This window comes from Quercus lobata, chromosome 11 (genome assembly GCF_001633185.2).
Source record: "Quercus lobata isolate SW786 chromosome 11, ValleyOak3.0 Primary Assembly, whole genome shotgun sequence".
NCBI lineage: Eukaryota > Viridiplantae > Streptophyta > Magnoliopsida > Fagales > Fagaceae > Quercus > Quercus lobata.
In genome coordinates this window covers 21084277-21106817 of record NC_044914.1, presented here as the reverse complement: position 1 = coordinate 21106817, position 22541 = coordinate 21084277, and positions in this window count along the sequence as shown.

The following is a 22541-nucleotide window of genomic DNA, read 5'->3' as shown; positions in this document are numbered from 1 at the left end:
ATGAAGCTGAATACAAAGCACTGGTGGTCGGACTCTTAAGCCGCTAAGAAGCTGGGGCCTATGGAGTTGGAAGTTTATTAAGATTCATGTTTGGTGGTAAGCCAAGTTGAAGGGAATGCTCTCACTATGAGAAAGTTTTAGGTTGATAAATATAGCCCAAGTTTCTAGAGGGTAAATCAGCCATGCAGATCTCGTGGCCACTCTAGCTTTATCTCTAGGAGACTGTATACCCTGGATTATCTCGATGGAGCTGCTAGAGCATCCGTCCGAGCTTAGACCATTAATGTTGTGTAGCTGCAGCCTCAGCTACCTCCCCAAGCTAGATGGACCTCATTATCTGCTTCATCTTAGACAGAACACTCCCTAGCAAACTAAGGGAAATTAAGAAGATATGGAGGAAATCAGCCAGATTTTTGCGATCAATAGAGAAAAGGTTGTACCGACAATACTTCAGGGGGCCTTACCTGTTGTGTGTGCACTCAAAAACTGTGGTAGGGTTCCTTGCCAAGTTACATAAAGCGATTTGTGGGAGCCAATCTAGTGGTCGGCCATTGGTTCATCGCGCAATGGCACAAGGTTTTTGGTGGCCGGATATACAAAGAGATGTTGTGGAATATGTTAAGAAGTGTGACCAGTGCTAGAGGCACGCACCAAACATCCATCAGCCTGGAGGAAATCTCAGTGGCCCTTTGCTTAGTGGGGGTTAGCTATTGTGGGTCCATTACCTCGATTCATTGGGAATAGAAGCTTCATGATAGTGGCTATCGATTATTTCACCAAATGGGTGGAAGCTGAGGCTTTGGCAAACATCCGAGATGTCGATGTAAAGAAATTCATCTGGAAGAACATCTTCACTAGGTTCGGAGTACTAGAGGCCTTAATCTTAGACAATGGATTACAATTCGACAGCAAGACATTTAGGAAGTATTGTAGTGACCTTGGGATCAAAAATAGGTATTCTTCTTCCGCATACCCTCAGAGTAATGGTCAGGCCGAAGCTACGAACAATGCTATTGTTAACAGACTAGAGAAGAAGTTGGAGAGTGCTAAGGGGAAGAGTGCTAAGGGGAAGTGGGCTGAGGAGTTGCCCAACATGTTGTGGGCTTACCAAAACACCCCAAGAGGTCCATAGGTGAAATCCCTTTCTCCATAACTTTCAAAACAGAAGTAGTGATACCCATGGAAGTTGGCTTGTCAAGCATGAGGACCACAAGCTTCTCCTCAAGCACGAACGATGCAGCCATGTCAGAGCAATTAAACTTCTTGGAAGAGAATAGAGAGATAGCATCTATTCGGTTGGCAGATTACCAGCAGAAATTATCTCAAGGGTATAATAGAAATATGAGACCAAAAGAGTTCGTTGTGGGTGCTTGTCCTATGAAGGGTGCTTGGAATTATGAGGGAGCCGAGTTTGGGAAAGCAAGTCCTGAATTGGGAAGGCCTATACCAAGTGACTGCTGTAGCCGGCCTGTACCGAGTGACCGCTATGGTCGGCGCTGGAGCTTACTACCTGGAGGATCTAGAGGAAAAGACACTCCCTCTGCCATGGAACATGAGCAATCTCAAAAAATACTTTTATTAATTTCGTTGTAGATTCTGAGCATTTAACATCAACCTGAAGGTAAATTCTTAAGAAAAATGAACATCCACAATCTTTCATGTGCCAACATGTTTTCATTTTGTTGAGGATATATGAGTTTGATTTGAAGAAAGATGATGGAGAACGAAGAATTGATAAAGGATGGAAGCCTAGCCTCGATCGGACCCTGGTCACCAACTAGGTGGGAACCTAATAAAGGACATAAACCTAGTTTCGGTCTGACCTCGATCACCGACTAGGTGGAAACCTAACTTAGGCAGTACAGGAGCTCTAGATCCAAATTACAAGCATGTATACGTGGCTATTTTCAATAAAGGAAAGCCAATTAAACACCGGCCATTATGCAATTTTTTGTACGTACTCAATTGGTTCAAAGGATAAAGGCTGTCCCTTTCATGGGCTGAGCGTTGTGTATAAACACTTAGTTAAATTCACACAATAAATAAAAACTCATCAAAGAAATTCAATAAACGCATGAATGAAATAGAAATACGGTGGTTCTATTAAAGGGAAAAAGAGTATTTCCTTACAAAATATAAGGATGGTTTACACAAAAAAAAAAAAAAAAAGATAATACATAACAATAAAAAATAAATAAATAAATAAGGGGTGAATTCTTCCTAAGGACTTAGGTCCTACTCGGTAGTTAGAGGGGTAGAGGTAGGGCCCTCTTTGATGATTAGAGCAATAGGGTCGGGCGTTGTTTCCACGACCTCCGTACCCTCAGGGGCAATAGGGGTTGAACTTGCACATGAGGGTTCAGGTTGTCTAGATCGATCACCTAGTCATGTGGGCCTCGGTCTGCTCCACAAGCTCCTGCATGCTTGGGCTGTCCTCCTTTGCTTCGAAGTACCCTTCATCGTGAGCCTCCATCGTGGGGGGATCCACAGGCAAGGGAACCTAGGATGGGTCCCTGAATGAGGAAGTCAGGGGAAGGTTGATGGCATTAACAGCTTCCATCCACCCCCCCCCCCCCAATGAACCCTTTTTAGCCTAGCTTCCTTGATCACTGCGATAGTAGAACACTCGGTGTCATTGAAACCGATGTCATAGAACATCTGCTTGGCCGGCTCCAAGTTCATTCTTGTGTCCTCTAACTCCCTATCTCGGATCGAGATCACACTTAGAGCTTAAGCTAGCTGGGTGTCTAACTCCTCTAACTTCCCTTCCAAGACCCCCACCTTCTAGTTGGCAGCATCCCGGGACCTCTCTGTAGTAGCTGTCCTCTTCTCGACCTGAATAACTTCTCAAGCCTTTTCTTGAAGAGTGGACTCTTCTTTGACAGAGTTTCTCAACTGACCTTTGAGTAAGTGTGCCACTTGTGCAACCTGGAACAGAAGAAGTACATTAATACCGAAATAAAAAAGACTTGTTTACATAATAACCCTGAAGAAATATTGAGAAAGAACACTTATAGCAATGGTGTGCCACTTAAGGTTAAGGACAATGTCTTCATCCCTGGCCTCATCCTAGAAGCATAGGTCGCCAGGTAGCAGTACGTCCTGCCTCAGGCTGTTTGCTAATTGGCCACCCTCACCCTTCCTCTAAGTTCACAAGATTGAGTTAGAAGGAAGGGGCCCCTTACCCAACTTGAAGGTGTATTGCCAGCCTAGGGTTGAAGGAGTAAAAGATGAAGCCCCCTCGACACCTTCAGTGGTTAGGCGGTCCTCTTGCCTTGGACTAGGGGTAACTGATGGAGTTATTGGAGGATCTACTGAGGTAGGTGCAGTAGGAGGCACCTGTTCTGCAGGCAGGGTCTCGGTTTGTCTCCTCGAGTCATCGGCCACCCTTGGCCTTTTTCGACCATGGGTAGGGGTTGATGCGTTAGTCCGGGGAGGTAGTGTGCGGTCACCAAGAGCTTGGGTTTTGGGGAAGTAATGGCTCAGCTAAACGTTGCATCTCTTCACCATCTCATTGACCGTTTCCTCGTCCTGGGACACATTCACAGGGATGTGTTGAAATCGCCCGTGAAAAATGGAGTCACCCAAACCATCGTTGATCGATTCTAAGGAATTTTCCCGTCTCCTACAAGGGTCCCATTCTCGAGCCTCGTTCACTGAGATGTTTGGCAAGAACCCCTTTAACCAAATTTCTATGTATGTAACTGGGGGAGGGGGGGGGGGGGTTGGTGGTGTTGCTAGGAAGGCAGGCCTAGATCTTGGAAGCTGGTGTAGGAAGGGTGCAACTTAGAATTAGATGAGAAGCCTGGAGCTGTCCGTCGAAATGCATTAATATCTTTGAGTGCAGAACAAAGTTTAAGTCTCGAGCATTGACAAGACCTAGATTCAGCTTGATGCATCGGGGATTTGCAATAACAGCTGAAAGAAAACAGTTTTTTTTTTATTTTTTATTTTTTTTTTAAGGGGGAGAGATGGAAAAGAATTGATCAAACTAAATTGTGCAAGACAAGTTCTCGGGGGGTACCAACCTAGTTGCCGAGATAATGTAAGGAAAAACACACTTTAAGGGTTTAAGTGTCTTACTTGGTAGTGTTTGAATCTCCTCAAGAAACAGGAAAAATAGGTTGTGGGCCTTAACTTAACACGAGAGACCTTGTCCATAGCATTTAAGACCGCCTTTTGGGCCTCCCACTATGGGATAATTCCTACCCAGTAAACAAGTAAATTGAGGGGCCAAACCCAAAAGCCTAGTATTATTGGGCTTGGCTTCCACAATAGACTTTTTTTAGTTTGCACAGATCTACTATTGACATAGTAAACTTCAAGGTGCACAGATCTCCTGCAGTTATAGTAACTACACCACATCTTGATTGCAGTAGTGGTTGGTGCAAAGTTCTTCACAGCAACATGCTTCAACAATGAACCATAAGTAACTTGATACAAAACCATAGATGCACAAAAGTCCCAGAAACTTCTCTCTAATGTGTATGTCTTGTGTATGATGATGGCTATGAAAAATAGTGTTTAAGTAGTCTTAGAACCCTAGTGCACGAATTCCAAGATTGTGATTTCATTAATAGCAAAACTGAGAATTTTGTTATTTAAAGTTTGATTGATTAGCTAGTGATCATGAGGTATAAGTAACCTCGATCGATTGGTATTTCATGCACATTAGTGCATAAATCAAGGATAATTTATGGAGCTTGGATGAATGTTATGAATTGAGAAAAGAAAATGTGTCACAATAGTGAGAAGAAAAAAAATCTGTGGATGCGAGTAAAAAAATAATTATATTTTCTTTAGCTGTTAGACATATATAAGAGAAGATATATTTTTTGTGTTCTCTTGGGAGAAGTTTTTTTTTTGGGTGCTATAACCACATAAAGTTGTTGTATCCAGGGTGAGTTTCTATTATTTCCTAGAGAGAACATATTATTGTATTGGTTGTGGATCTCAAGTTAGGCATAAAACTCAAGAAGATATTGTAACTAATTTTATAATAGTGAATTTACTTGAAGTTTTTCTGGTAGTTTTTTTTTTCCTTAAAGGAGAAAGGGTTTTTTCACGCAACTCTATGTTTTTCTATGTAATAGATATCTTGGCTTGATAAATTTAGTGATAACATTTTTAAAGATTCATTAAATTTCTTAATTGATTTTCTTATTTAATACAAAATTTGTGGCGCACATTCACTCTTATTCTGTAAATCTATTCGATTCTTTAATATATTTATTTCTCATTGAAGTATGGCTACTTTCTCTTTCACAGTCAATTCCAGGGTTGAAGTTAAAAGAGGAAAACTCGAAGCAATCTCAAGCCAATGAACTATTTGAAAAGTGTCTTCAGGCTTACAGAGGTGATGTTGAGAATCCATGAGTGATTCCACATGTTCTGTTTGATGCTGCAGAAGCAGGAAACATTTGAGTGTTTGATCATGCTTATTCGTTTTGACCTTGATCTATTATAGAAAACAAGAAATAGTAAAAGCATATTTCATGTTGCTGTTGAGAAGCGCCATGAAATCATGTTCAATTTACTTAATGAGATAGGTTCTGTTGGAGATATAATAATAAATACAAAAATTGAAGATACAGGCAACATTTTGCATTTAGCTGCAGGATTGGCACCTAAAGAGAAGCTGAATGCTGTATCAGGAGCAGCTCTTCAAATGCAACGAGAAATGTTATGGTTCAAGGTACTTATATTCTTTGAGTAGTATGTGTTGAACGGTTCAACACATACTACTCAAAGAATATAAGTCACTTGAACCATAGAATGTTCACTCCTGTTTCCACATAGATTTCATTTCTACCCAAACTTTTCAGCGTTTTTGGACTAAAAAGTCTCAAAAAACTAACAAGTCTCTCATGTGACATTTCCTATGATTTATAATGGAAGGAGGCAGAAAACGTTGTACCACATGCGTTCAAACAAATGAAAAATGGAAACGAAGAAACACCATATGCTTTATTTGCGAGCGCACAGGAGGAGTAGTTAAGGACGAAGGGAGAGAAGAGGATGATGGACACAACTAAGTATTATATGGTGGTTGCTACACTAATCAGCTCTATAATGTTTACGGCCGTAAAAGCTGATGGATTAAAGGATAGTTCTAATCTTTTTATGGTCTTCTCAGTTTCAAGTGCATTAGCATTATTTTGCTCATTGACATCCCTAGTAATGTTCTTATCCATTCTTACCTCGCGTTATTCATACAACGACTTTCTTGTGTGCTTACCAGTTAGGTTGATGATTGGAGTTGCTTCACTTTTCATCTCATTTGCCGCCATGATTGTTTCATTTTCTTCATCGTTTTGGTCAGATCGGGAGTTGCCATTAATCTTCGTTGTCAGTGGTTCATTTGCTTGCCAATCTTATGTGTGTTGCTGAAGTACCGTCTATTTGTTGATATAGTCCGATCTATCTTCTTTCGGTTTCGGAAACGTCGACGTCTACTTTAGGAGGAGGAATCTTATGGACTACTACGTAGCGGGCGTTTTACTGTGAATCCAATGCCCACTGCAAAATGCTGGCATATAAAATAATTATTGTTACTTTACTAGCAATGGCCAGTCTAGTGCGGCTTCTCAATCTTTCTGTTGTTTTCCTTTCTACGTATGTGTGAAATGACTATGAATAAATGTGTATTATAACACTGGATGTTAAACACATATTATCTTTTGCATTTAATTTTTTTTTTCTATATTTATTTATAATGTGTTATCCTGTACTAGTTTTGAACCCGCACCCTATGTAGGAGATGTTTTGATAACAAAGAAAGATCAAATTCCACAGCTTTTTCAGGGTTCTCTCCACATGGAGAACATGAATTCGAACCCCTCCCCCTTGTTGTGTGTGTGTGTGTGTTGGGGGGGGGGGGGTGTTGAAGAAAGAGAAAGAGGGTTATATATGTAAATTAAAACTTGTTTAAGATACTGCAACAATCCCAGCTACCCTAGTAAAATAAATCTAAACGAGTCTTAAAAACATACAAAATCAATTCCATATGTTAGGGATTTTTGACCCCAATTATCACCAAATTAACCAACTTTTAACCCATTAATTATGACCTTGATTAAATTGATTAACCAAATTGCCCCTTTTACCCAACTCATAACACACACAAAATGCTAGACTTTTGTCATGTTTCTACCATCCTAGAATTTATCATGACAACGTGTTTGCTTAACATCATCCATATACAACATGATGATTCAATTGACATCTAGAAAAAGCTACAGAATGCATTTTATACGACACATTTTACTAAGCCTACTCTAACTCATTATTGCAATTTATCCATTGTCATTGAGAAGAAAAAATACAATATATTTTCATCAGTTGACCGAAAATGCTAACACCACGCTTTAGGCTGCGGTCTTAGTGCATTAGAATGTACTTAAGAATTTTCAACCCTTTGTCTCAAACTTGGACTTACAATGTATTCATCACTTTTGGGCCTTTTCATTCTTTATTCATTATTTCATCCTTTTTTTGAAATAGCCCTCTAGTTTGAATATTTTGTAGCCTTCCTTTCAAAGTCTATGAAATTCTTATCATTTTGGGCCTAAGCATGCAACAAAGAGGCCCAAGATTAGGGAAGTTCATTTTAGCTTTGAAGGATGTTGGATACTAAATCCATAGCGTATTTGTTACCTTAGGCCCAAAGTCCTCTATTTCAAAATAACTTTTTTCCACTTAGGCCTACGATAGCAATTAAGCTGTGTTAGGATATATGTGAATCATGTTAAAAACATATGTCATCTAGAATTGGCTAATCCTTTGACAAAACGCACTTTACTTGTAATTTGGCAGATCTAGAATGTGTTTAATACTTCAAGGAATAAGGTTTCAAGTCCAAGTGTTAAAGCCATGCAAATCTGTCCAAGAATCAAGCAAAAAAGTGCTAGATTTTAAAGTTCGACAGCTAGCTCAACAGATAGAATTTATCGAGGTTTAAAAGGCTATGTAAGCCCGATGCTAGACAGCTGCTCGATAGATAAGCTATATATCGAGATTTATGAAAATCAGATTTTCAGTTCTAATTTCACTCCAATACGTGTATACATGTTTAGGCTTTCTTTTCTCACAACCTTAAACATATATAAGGATTATTTTAAAGGCCATCACAATGGATGCAAGAGAGTGCAACTTGATGCAAAGGTTTTTCACAAGCATATTATAATCGGAGATAATTTACCCTAGTTCATCTTTCTCTTTAAGAAGCTGCTACGTTTGTGCGTCGTAGGGTTTTGTAACCAAGGAGCTTCGTGATCTTTATCGTGTAGATGAATTGAAGAACTTTGCAGCCAAAATCCTTCTTAAGTTGGTGGTTAGTCATGTACTTGGATCCGTGCATCGATTGATTTTCACGTACTGGGAGCCATGCATTGAAAAAGAGAAATTGTCACTACAAAACAAGTCCAATTAGGTATTGGGGTAAGGGTTCAACTATAGGTTGGTATAAAGTATTGAGATTCCTTTACTTGTAACTGCTTGTTGTGATAATAGTGGATTGTCGAGAGTGGTGACCTTAAAATCACCCGGTGGGGTTTTTGCCTTGGAGGTTTTCCCCATTCGTAAACAAATCACCCTGTCAACTTTATTTTCCGCTGCATATTAATTTAGTTGGTGATTTGTTTGTGCTACCATGCTTATTGTATGTTAATCGGATTAATTAATTAACTTGGCTAATTAATTGGTTAATTCATCATAAGGGGTCAATACATTCTTGGCCTATCACTATGGTCTTATAAACCTTTCAAGTTAAGATATGCCTTTGGATTTTGGGACAAGCCTCTAATATGTGAGAATTTCTTTCTTTTGTCCCACAACATCATAAGGTATGATGGTGTTATAAAATATACTAACTCCTAAACTCGTCCTAAGGAAATGATGGATGGCATATGGCATATTCGTCCAAGGTAAGCCCGTCCGTCCATAAAGTCGGTTGGACGAGCGTATTGCGTCCTGAACATGTTGAAGCCACTTTTGTTTTCTTGTTAGGCTACAAACCATTCCCCCAATGGACGGTTGTGGAAAACAGATCCTAAATAATGTAACTTCCATGGTGGTTATGGAAGTTACCTTCGAATCCTCCGAACTCTACAATGGTAAGAGAGGTAACTGCCTCAAACAAGCACTATATAAGGGCTCTTCTATGGGAAGGTAATTCATTTAGACACTTCCATTATACTTGAAATTCTAAAAATACTGACTTTGCCATTGGAGGATTCTCGGCCGGTCTCCACCGGTCTCCTCTAATTACCTGTTTGCTTTTTCAGGACATACAAACAGCCTTAGAGATCGCTAACGCTCGAGATTTTCAGCCTACTAATTTCAGAGTTCATCAGTTGGCACCGTCTGTGGGAAAGTAATTTTTTGCACTGAACTTCATCTTTGAGTTTTGCAATTTCTTTCTCCGACAAAGGGCTGAAATGGTTCGGACAAGATCAAGGGCTACTAGTCCAGGCCCTCAAGAAAGTAGGGACGCCTCCAGTAACCCCTATTGCGACTGAAAATTGGTGCCTACCATGCAACAATCTTTTGTTCAACACGTGCAGTCCATGGCCGCCGCTATGGTGGATTTAACCCGTCAGAACCAGGAGTTGACCAGGGAACTTAATTTAAGGAGGTAGCGTCACGAAGGGAATACTGAAGGACAAGCCTAGAGTCAAGAAGATAGAAGGAATGTTGAACCCAAAAGCCAGTCAAGGGGTACCACTTCACGTAGGGTACCACACCTAGAAAGAGAGATGGACTAAATGAGGAAGGCTATGGATGAGATGAGGGAGAGTATGAGAAGGGCCAACCTTGTAGAAGATCTAGTCCACAGAACTGACTCCCCTTTCACAGCCGCCATCAATGGTCATCCCTTGCCACTGAAGTTCAAGATGCCTTCTTTAGATTCGTATGATGGGATGCGTGACCTATTTGATCACATTGTCACTTTCAAGACCACCATGCACCTTCTGGGGGTTCTAGATGAGATAATGTGTAGAGTCTTCCCCACCACCCTCAAAGGGCTCATGCGAGTATGGTTTAGCAAGATACCTTCGAATACAGTGAGTTCCTTCCAAGAGTTAAGTAAGTTATTCGTTAATAATTTTATCGGAGGACAAAGACGCAAGCGTTCCTCATCCAGCCTACTAACTATAAAACAGGGAGAAAATGAAAGTTTACGGTCCTTCATTACGCGTTTCAACAGGGAAGCTCTGACAGTGGATGAGATGGATGACAAACTACTACTGGCGGCCTTCCATAATGGGGTTAATTCTGACATATTCATCCACAAGCTTTATGAGTAAGAGCCCTAGATTATGGTAAAACTTGTCCATTTAGCCTAGAATTTTATGAACGCGGAAGATGCAATCATAGTCAAGAAGAGGAAGAGAGTTGAGAAAATGGAAGCGAACTTCTCGCACCATTCTGAACAAGGTTCTCACCCTAAGAAGGGACGAATGGAAGATAAGAAAGACCGAGACAAGAAGGCTGGCCCTTCTGCACGGAGTCAACAATACACGCCACTGAACGCGCTGCTCGAACAAGTCCTTATGCAAATCAAGGACGATCCTTTCTTAAAATGGCCAGAGAAAATGAAGGGAGACCTTAATAAGCGCAATAAGAATAAGTATTGTCGCTTCTATAGAGACCATGGGCATGATACGGACGAGTGTTTTGATCTAAAGCAGCAGATTGAGAATCTCATAAGACAAGGGAAGTTAAGAAATTTTCTTGGACGAGACCACAAGGACGAGAAGTTGAAAGGGAAGGTGGAAGAGTTGTCGCGACCACCCCTTGGAGAAATAAGAGTTATTATAGGAGGAAGTTCAGCAGGCTAGTCGTCCAAGTTAAGGAAAACATATCTCAAGGTAGTATAGAACGTTCAACTCTCTGGAAGATTACCAGGGACGAGGAATACGAACGAGCAAGCCATCACATTCACAAACGAAGACGCTAAAAGAGTTCACCACCCCCATGATGATGCCATTGTCATCACTTTGCTTATTGCTGATTATACAACAAGAAGGGTGTTAGTGGACAACAAAAGCTCAGCTGATATCTTGTATTATCTAACGTTTTAGCAGATGAGGCTAGGACGAGGCCTACTTCGTCCAGTGAACTCGCCATTGGTAGGTTTCGGTGGAATGAAGGTTCAGCCTGTAGGCACAGTTATATTACCTGTGGTAGTGGGGGCATATCCCCAATAGGTAACTAGAGATGTGAATTTCCTTGTGGTAGATTGTTCGTCCTCCTACAGTGCCATAATTGGAAGACCGACTTTAAATGGTTGGAAGGTGGTTTCATCTACCTATCACTTGTCAGTCAAGTTTCCAATAGAGTATGGAGTAGGATAAGTACAAGGAGATCAGCTAGCAGCAAGAGAATGTTACTTGGCCACGTTGGCCATGGACGAGTAGATTTAGATGATGAATATTAAAGAAAAGAGAGTTTTGGTAGAGCCCATCGAAGCGTTGGAAGATATTTCCTTAGATGAGAATAACCCCGAGAGGTGCACCAGGGTTGGAGCAGATTTAGAAGAGAGGACTAAGAAGGACCTCGTCCGTTTTTTGAAAAAGAGTATTGATGTGTTTGCTTGGAGTCATGAGGATATGTTGGGTATAGATCTTAGTGTCATTACCCACCATTTGAATGTATGTCCCTCCTCTATGCCTATGTGACAGAAGAAAAGAGTGTTCGCTCCCGAGAGAGATAACGCTATTAAGGACGAGGTCCATAAGCTAATCGTAGCGAAGTATTTTTAAGAGGTGAATTATTCGGATTGGCTGGCCAATGTAGTAATGGTTAAGAAGGCAAATGGCAAGTGGAGGTTGTGTATAGACTTCACTAATCTAAACAAGGCTTGCCCCAAGGATAGCTATCCATTGTCGCGTATTGATCAACTGGTGGATTCCACTGCGGGTCATAAATTACTTAGTTTTATGGATGCTTTCTCAAGATACAACCAAATAAGGATGGACGAGGCAGACTAGGAGAAGACATCCTTTGTTACTAGTCAAGGCTTGTTCTGTTATGAAGTGATGCCCTTCGGCTTGAAGAACGCTGGGACAACATACCAACGACTGGTCAACCACATGTTCCATCCTCAGATTGGACGAAATGTAGAAGTTTATGTAGATGACATGTTGGTAAAAATCTTGGATAAGGGAAGGCATTTGGATGACCTGCAAGAGACTTTTGACACATTCAGATGGTACAATATGAAGTTAAACCCCTGCAAATGTGCTTTCAGAGTATCGTCAAGAAAATTCTTCGGGTTCATGGTTTCACATAGAGGGATTGAGGCAAATCTTGAAAAGATTAAAGCGATTCTAGATATAAAGCCTCTGCAAAGTATCAAAGAAGTCCAGTCCCCTACCGGACGAGTTGCTGCCCTCAACATGTTTGTCTTAAAAGCTATTGACAAATGTTTACCATTTTTTAAGGTTCTTAAGAAAGCATTTGAGTGGACGGACGAATGCCAAAAAGCCTTCCAAGACTTGAAGACGTACCTCGTTACAACACCATTACTAAGTCCGTCTGTGATGGGAGAGGAGTTGTATTTGTACTTAGCAGTGACCCCACATGCCGTGAGTTCAACATTGATAGAGGAGGAAGGAAAAGTACAAAAGCCCGTATACTATACAAGCAGAGCATTGAAGGGAGCGGAAGGACGATATCCATTAATAGAATACTAAGTGGAAGCTACTTCTGTTTTTCTGTCAAGCTACAAACCGTTCCCCCAATAAACGGTTGTGGAAAACAGACCCTAAATAATGTAACTTCCATGGTTGTTATGGAAGTTACCTTTGAATCCTCCGAACTCCACAACGGTAGGAGAAGTAACTGCCTCAAACAAGCACTATATAAGGGCTCTTCTACGGGAAGGTAATTCATTCAGACACTTCCATTGTATTGGAAATTCTAAAAATACTGATTTTGCAATTGAAGGATTCTTGGCCGGTCTCCACTGGTCTCGTTTGATTTCCTGTTTGCTTTTTCAGGACATATAAACAGCCTTAGAGATCGTTAACGCCTGAGATTTTCAGCCTACTGATTTCAGAGTTCATCGGGGTATACCATAACTTTAGGGCCATCCCTTCCATTTTTATACCTTTTATTTGTCCTTTAGAATTAGGTAAACACATGATATATGGTTGAAAAAACAAGAGATATATAAAGGGTACTCTTCATGGTGGATTGATAGCAAACCTTTAACATACTCAAGGCCCATTATAGGCGATGGCATTGATTGTGAGTTGGTGGGATGAACTTCAGAAAATTTTGGCCTGAATGGAGCCTTCCATCTTCCCATTCATCACCAACCAAGGTTAAGGGACAAAAGAACTAGTGAATGTGTGTGCAAACAAGTATTGAAAAAGCTTTTATTAAAGTTAAGTAATAAGACAAATAGGAATTAAAGTCATTATCCATAGTGGAGTGGAGTGGAGTCGCCATTGTGGACACAAGGGGGGGAGTTGCCACCTAGTTATATGGTCCAGGAATCATGAATATAGCATCCTTTCGAGGAAGGAACTTTTGATCTTACTACTAGAGTTTGGGTTTGGAGTTTAGGTACGTTCTTGAGAAGGTGTTAGGCACCTAAGATTGCCCAACCCTAAGGTTAGCCTCCCATTATTGTGTCTCATGTCTTAACCTTATTAAAAGCACATTTGACACTTGCATCTATACTCACACACACACTAGCATACATTTAAGCATACAACATAGTATCTTTCATCCCAAACAAAACATACTTATCTATCTATCCAAACAAAAGGGGGCCAAAGATATAAAGAAACTCTAGCATTCATTTAACATATGAAAACCCTCTCATACATCTAAAATGAGGTAGCAACTTACACATGGCAGCAAGGTATATCATCATAGCAAGGAAAACCTATTACAAACCCTAATCATACATCTAAGCATGTTCCATCATATCATCAAAGTGAAACCCTAACATAAATGCATGGACATTGCTAATGCATGACTTACCCTTTACTTATCTCTCAGCAACACAACACCTATGGCATCAATGCATAAACATGTGAATGAATGAAATTAAAACTAAGAAACCCTAATCTAAACATGTGATAACAAAAAAACATGTTAAAAGGAGAACAAGAAAATATAGGGCTTAAAAACATATGAAAAGAGGCTACATAGAACAAACTTGTGAATACAGAAACAAAACAAACAAAAATTTTAGGTTTCTGGGTAATAGTATCACGCATGCTAGAATAGGTCTGCGCACGCATAAGTTTAGCGTGTGTTCGCAGGCTAGATCATGCGTATGCAGATCCTTACCCAGAAAACCTAAAAACATAGAAACATAGTAGAAACCAAACAAGACAAAAAAACGTAAAATCTAGCAACCTCACATGCTTAAAGACATAAAGAAAGCCTAAACTAACCTAAACAAACATATATAAACATAAAGTAAACAAAGAAACAAATTAAAGAAAAGATTAAAGGCAAAAAAGGAAAAAGAAAAGTTCAAAAGAATACCTTAAAGCAAAAGCTCCTAGGCTTGATTTTTAACTGTTCCCCTTAGTCAAATCTAGCACAATTCAATAAAATAGTAATTAGCAATCTTAAACTCAAAGGATTGGGCAAGAAAATGTCTCAATAAAATAAAAAATGACTTGAGGGTATTTTGTGAAAACTCCCTTTTGATTCACTATTTTCTAGCAAATCTTAGGTTTTTCTATGGGATTTGTGTGTGTTTTGAAAACATACCATGTAAGACTTTATATAGTTGAGAAAATGGGGTTTGGAATGGCCCCTAGACGATGTGGTATTCATTCCAAACCTCAGCAATTATTGCAGAAAACTTGCCTTTAAAAGGTTATATTTTCCATTTTTACACTCCTCAAGTCAATTTGACATCTGATTGGGCTCTAAACTGGTCTTAGGCCTTAGAGTTTGAGCATCATTGGGGAATAGAGGCCCGAATCGTAAGGGGTATAACATGCGGTGTCTACAGATGTATGATGAGACACTTATGCTTTTTTGCAAAAGTTTCACACATAACACGCATACTCTTTGCAACTCTTGATACTATTGTACAATGTGATTTGGCCATCACAAGGAATACATGTGGTAGTATATGCTTACTAAACTATCTTAACTTATTTTTTAAAATAAAATTTGTTAGACTTGTTTAGTATGTGTTTTTATCTAGGAATGTTTTGCTTCTAGAGTTGTTGATGTGTTTGAGTGCATAACATGCTTCTTTGATTGTTGGTTTGGTGTCTATCTTGGTTGCATTCATCTCATGTGATTTTTCTCCTTGAAAAACCTTTTTTTTGTTTGCTCGATAGCAACTCGATAGTACCTCTTGACACAAGCCTCTTCTATCAATGTTTTTTGGGTTTTTCTCGATATCTCTCAATAGATAGCCCAATCCATCGAGCCAAATTTTTGAACTTTTTGTTAGCTCGATAGATATCTTGACACGTCCTCGATCAATCGAAGTTTTTGGCTGTCGATACCTCTCGATCTATCAAGATTTTGTTCTCGAAACCTCTCAATCTATCGGGATGCTTAATTTTGTATATACTCGAGGGTCAACCTTGTTTGTTCAAGCTCAAACATCTCGATACTTCTCTCTTATATCTTGATCCAAACATCCCTTTTTCTCCAAAATCTTTCTTCTCTTCAAGTTTTCAGCCTATTCCAAGCTCAAACTTGTTGGTAAGTGTTCTTAATCTCTTCTTTCTTTCATTCTTCATGAATTTCATGCATTTCAAACCTAGGTTTTTTATATTGTTGGGAAATTTGGGGTTTTTGTGTTTTTGTTATAACATTTGGGTTGGGTTTTGTTGAGTTAATCTCACATTAACATGCATTGCATTCTCTAGCATTATAATCATGTTTTCATGCATTCTTGATTGTGTGCTTGATTAAACAATGTGAGTGTTGTAGTTTAGATTGGGTTTCTGCCCATAATGCTTATATTTTTTGCACGTTACATGCTCATGCATTACCATGCATTGTTCCTTTCTTTTTTATCATTCCTGAGCATTGTTTCTTGTTGTGTCTTTTGTTTGCTCTTCTCCATAGTTTCCCTGACATGGCTCCCAAGAAATCTGCTCCTTCGAAGAACCCAATATCTCGTCGTGGTTCTTCATCTTCTTCTTCTCTTCCTTTTATTCCTGCTAGAGATAGGTGTCGTAATTCGAACACCTAAAAGGATTTCAATCAGAACTTTTGTGGTCGGGCAATTCATTCGAAATGCTAAACCATTCTATCTGACTTTTCAGACACGCCTCTTCCCGGTGCATTTAGCTCTCGGGGTTGGTATCTCTTTGTGGAAAGCCCAGGAGGTGTCCCGACGTGTTTATCCAGGAGTTCTACTCTAACATACATGCCATCGATACCTTTATTCCCTGGTTTACTATGGTTTTCTAAGGAACACATATTGTAGTTACCTCGGAGCTCATTTTCAAGGTACTACACATTCCTAGGGTAGCTCATCTAGACTACTAAAGTCATCCTCATCTCTGCTCTATCTCTTGAGACGAGTTAGCCTCACATTTCTATGAGAAAGCCATGGTGTGGGGTGATATTGTAACTTCACCACACACGACTTTGCTAATGGTCCAAGGATCCTTAATATGGTGAGGACCTTTGTTCTTACTCCATGATCACACTATAATATTATCACTGTGCCTCGTGCTCATTTTCTTTTCTCTTTCCTAAAGGATCTTTCTATAGATTTTCTATCACACATGATAGTACCTATGATAAATATCTATTGAGACACTACCACACATGATAAGCAAATTTTTTCTTCAACTATCACATGCATTCTCACACACTTGCACATTCCTATTGCTTCTTCCACTCATTTTCTTACCATGGGGACTATTAGTCAGGAATCTAAACGGAGGATTGATGCACAGCTTATGGCCAAGCGGCCTTGTGTGGAGTCCATTCTTGCTTAACAGGAGGAGACTGATATTTGTGTTGTTGAGGATGTTGCCCATGCCTCTTGACCCTCTTCTTCATCTGCTCTATCTTCCTTTTCTGGAGTAAAGGTATCTCTTGCTGCCATCTTGGATCAGCTTCAACAGATGCATGTTGACTTTGGTATTTGTCTCAACACTCTCTCTGATGAGGTGTGTTAGATTAACACCAGAGTTGGTCGTATTGCTCGGCAGTCAATCGCGTTTTGGTGGCTTTGCTCTTTTTCTTTCACTCGATCCTTCTAAGGAGTCTTCTGATGGTGAAGATGATGATAGTGGTGATGCTTCTAGCTTAGAGTATGATAATGAGATGACTGTTTCTCAGTGATTCACCCTTTGTCACTCATGACAAAAAGGGGAAGTAGTTTTGCTTATGAGAGAGTAGTAATGTTGTTAGGAGGAGAGCTAGTTTAGTGAGAGGAGGGAGTGTTTTTGAGAGGTGTTGTGAGATTTTTGTTGTATTGTTCTCATTACATGTACCTTCTTCTTGTGACCTTTTTACATACATTGTACTTCTTCTTTCTTGATATATATGATGATGATGTATGTTTTTCACCTTATCTCACATGTGTTGTTTCTTTTATCTCTTTATACACATGTTTCTTAGTTTATATAACTTGTCTATATTTCACACTTGATGGATCTTGTTTAAGTATTTCAGTTAAGACAGGTTACAAGTCTTTCATGCCATGATCTCACTTCTTGCAAAGTTTTTCAAGAGTTCATAGTAGTTGTTAGACTTATGTACTTTTTGTGTAATAATTATGGAGATTGTTGTTTTATACTTCTCTCATAATTATGCTTGTGGTTTTATCACAGATTGCCATAGAGAGAGATTTTTAGGTAATATTTTTTATGTAATTGGCTAATCATTTGACAAAATGCACTTTATTTGTAATTGGGTAGATCTAAGATGTGTTTAATATATCAAGAAGTATGTTGCTCAAACATATCAAGTGGTATCTTTAAAGTGATGAAGATTGATCCAAGAAACAAGTGAAAAAAAGCTATTTCATTTAATCTCGACAGAAGCTCAACAAATACTACTATCGAGGTTAAATGAAGAGGCTCAACACAAGCTCAATCTATCGAGAATTACAATATCAGAATTTCTAGATCTGAAATTCGGCCCATACTGTCTTATTTTAAAAGCCGTTATATATGGATACAAAGACCTAGAACTCATATCCTCTAGGTGAAGCTACTGTGTTTGTACGCCTTAGGATTTTATAGCTAAATGCTTCCTGATCTTCATCATTTATGAAGTGAAGAACTTTGCAGCTAACAACAATCATTCAAGTTGCTGGAGTTAGTCATTGATTGGAAATTTGTGCAACAAAGGAAATTAGGCTACTAGAAGATCAAGTCTAATTGGGTATTGGAGCGAAGGTTCAACTGTAGGTTAGTATTTTAGGATAGGCCAGGGTAGTGGTAAGATTTCTCATGCTTGTAACCGCTTGATTATTAATTAGTGGATTCTTGGGAGTAGTAACCTTAAATTCACCCAATGGAGTTTTTGCCTTACAAAAGGTTTTCCCCATTTGTCAACAAATCACCATATCAATTTAATTTCCACTACATTTAGTTTATTTGGTGATTTGTTGGTTCTTAGGGACATATTTTATGTAATTGGCTAATATTTTGACAAAATGCACTTTACTTGTATTTGGGTAGATCTAGGATGGGTTTAGGACTTTAGGAAACATGTTGTCCAAGTCAAGTGTTAAAACCATGAAGATCTGACCAAGAAACAAGTGAAAAACAACTGTTCATTAAAGCTCGACAGCAATCTCGACAAAAATACTTCTATCGAGATTTATAGTCGAAGCTCGATAAAAGCTCGACACAAGCTCTTTTTGTCGAGACTTACGAAATCAGAAATTCTAGATCTGATTTTTGGCCCATGCTTGTATATTAGTATAGGGTTTCTTTTATCACAACCCTAGATATATATAAGGATTATTTTAAAGGTCGTCGCACGTGCAGAAAGTGACCTAGTGCCTTGTTCTCTCTGAAAGAAACAACTGCGTCTTTACGCTAAGGGTTTTGTGACCAAGGAGCTTCCTGATCTTCATTATTGATGAACTGAAGAACTTTGCAGCCAACAATCTCTTCAAGTTGCTGGAGTTAGTCACGTACTAGGATCCGTGCACATTGATTAGTCACGTACTAGGATTTGTGCATCAAGGAAAAGATTACCGCTACAATATAAATCCAATTGGATATTAGGATAAGGGTTCAATTGTAAGTTGGTATTTTGAGATAAGTCAAAGGGTTTGGTAAGATTTCTTATACTTATAACCGCTTGTAATTGATAATAGTGGATTCTTGGGAGTTGTGACCTTAAAATTACCCGATGGGGTTTTGTCTCGGTGGTTTTCCTCATTCGTAAAAAAATCACCTGTGTCAAATTTATTTTCTACTACATTTAGATAATTTGGTGATTTGTTTGTGCTGTCATACTATTGCATGAAATTTGATCTAATTAAATAACTTGGATAATTAATTAATTAATTGCAAGGGGTCAATACATTTTCTGCCCGTCAATATATTTTCTGCCCTAACATTGGTACCTCCACAATTTGCATGTAACATGACATAATTAATCAATTTGAGTAGTTGAATTAATTAACTAGGGTCAAGCTATCTTAACCAAACACAATTTCATACCAAATGCATATTAAATCAGAAAGGTTGAGGGTGTGTGCTAGTCTGCTAGAAGATATGGCCAAAAAAAAAAAAAAAAAAAAAAAAAAAAAAAAAAAAAAAACTTGATGCATGTTATATACTTCTTATCTTTAGTAGCAGTTGACATAGAAGCATTACATTACATTGTGATATACTACTAGACGACCAAGAATATCACAATCTCATTAATAAGATGGTGGAGGGATAATTAAAACATGTAAAATGTGTTACAGATTTTTATAAACAGTAAAAGGAAACTGCTCAAGTGAACAAAAAAAAAAAAAAATCTCACGACACATAATAATGTACTAATTCATGTATCAAATTACGCCTATATGGATAAGATGACACAAATTTATTACTTTATTCCTTAGTTTTTGGTCTTGCATCTCTTTATATAAAATATGCCGTTCTTTTGTAAAGAGAACAACACGTGAATGATTATCAAAAGTAACGAAGTCATCATGAACCCACTAAGTCCCTGAGATATAAGTTTAACTATTGCATGCTTGTAAAAGGAAAAGACCAATGACTTACAACATAGTTGCTAGTATGGGTTTTCTAAAAAACAATGTTGCTAGTATGGTCTATATAGATATTTTTGTTTGTTTATTTAGAACCCCTTAACACAAATTGTTTAAACCTAGTAAATTATCCAAGTAGTTACTAAAATTAATTATGAGATCTAGGTTAAATAGTAGTAAATCATATCATGCACAACCGAGAAGTAAATGACACAACAATATGATTACGCAAGAAAACCAATGAAACTAACCATTTCAAGGTAAAAACCTGGAGAGAATTTGACCTAACTTTCCTAAGGTAAACAAATCCATTAGAATAGAATGGAAGTTTACAAAAGATTTACCACCTAAATCTATTGGTACCTCTAGTAGAACTTACCAACATTTTTTGCCCTAACACTGGTGCCTCCACAATTTGCATGTAATATGACATAATTAATCAACTTGAGTAGTTGAATTAATTAACTAGGATCAAGCTATCTTAACCAAACACAATTTCATACCAAATGCATATTAAATCAGAAAGGTTGAGGGTGTGCTAGTCTGCTAGAAGATATGGTCACAAAAAAAATCTTGATGCATGTGTTATACTACTTATCTTTAGTAGCAGTTAACATAGAAGCACTACATTATATTGTGATATACTACTAGACGACCAAGAATATCACAATCTCATTAATAAGATGGTGGAGGGATAATTAAAACATGTAAAATGTGTTACAGATTTTTATACAGTAAAAGGAAACTGCTCATGTGACCCCAAAAAAAAAAAAAAAAAAAAAAATCTCACGACACATAATAATGTACTAATTCATGTATCAAATTACGCCTATATGGATAAGATGACTCAAATTTACAACTTTATTCTTTAGTTTTTGGTCTTGCATCTCTTTATATAAAATATGCCGTTCTTCTGTAAAGAGAACAACACGTGAATGATTATCAAAAGTAACGAAGTCATCATGAATCCACTGAGTCCCTGAGATTTAAGTTTAACTATTGCATGCTTGTACAAGGAAAAGACCAATGACTTACAACATAGTTGCTAGTATGGGTTTTCTAAAAAACAATGTTGCTAGTATGGTCTATATAGATATTTTTGTTTGTTTATTTAGAACCCCCTTAACACAAATTGTTTAAACTTAGTAAATTATCCAAGTAGTTACTAAAATTAATTATGAGATCTAGGTTAAATAGTAGTAAATCATATCATGCACAACAGAAAAGTAAATAACACAACGATATGATTACTCAAGAAAACTAATGAAACTAACTATTTCAAGGTCAAAACCTAGAGAGAATTTGACCTAACTTTCCTCAAGATAAACAAATCCATTAGAATAGAATAGAAGTTTACAAAAGATTTCCCACCTAAATCTATTGCTACCTCTAGTAGAACTTACCAACACGATCATGTGCAGTTTCGACTCCACGAACTCTTCTATTTTGGATTTGTAGAACACAAGCTCCCATGCTTATGACTTTGAGATCCCACTCAAAGGTTTCAGATCATCATCAGTAGTAGATCTTTATGCAGCATCTTGTTTCCTCAAGTTCTTGATTGTAGATCTCATTCTGGTAGATACTTGAAGAGTTAGAAGGATACAAAAACCTCACAGATCTCACAAGAGTAACTCACAAGTCATCCAAGAGCTCCTAAAATGTAATTAGGGTTATCCTCTTATACCTTGCAGTGTTAGATTGAAACCCTAAACGTTTTCGCGGGCTTGGGCTTGATTCAAAACCTGCCGAATTAACTTTTCTGCAATTTTCGATTAATAGTCGAGTCTAATGTTCAATCGGTCGAGCTTCACTGAACTTGAATTCTCCTTTCTACAGCTTGAATGTTCTTAAATCTTGATTTGTACAATCTTGAGCTATGTCTAACACCTAATCTAGACATGTTTTTGTTCTTGGTTTGCCAACTTACACAAAAAAAGAATCTAAACATTTAATCCTAAATATTTAGAACCTAACAATTTTAACTATCGATTAGACGAAAAACTTCGTGCAACTGCATTAAGGATTGGACAAGGAAAATATTCTTCTAAACAAAAAGACTTACAAAATAGTTTTCAATGTGATGAATCACGACTGTCAACATGGGTTGGATAAAAAGAGTCGTACCAATTTACTTGCAAAGTAGTTGCTAGTGTGAGGTGATATGTTTAGGATATTAACATCTCTAGAGTTTATCAAAAAAAAAAGGAAAAACATCTCTAGAGTTATACTAGGGTACTATATTACATATAATTTCTTTAGTTTCAAGGATTCTTTTAATAATAAATGGTTCAGATTATGCCATTATCATCTTCCACTAACTAAATCTCCAAAGAGTTCTTTTTGAGGTCACAAT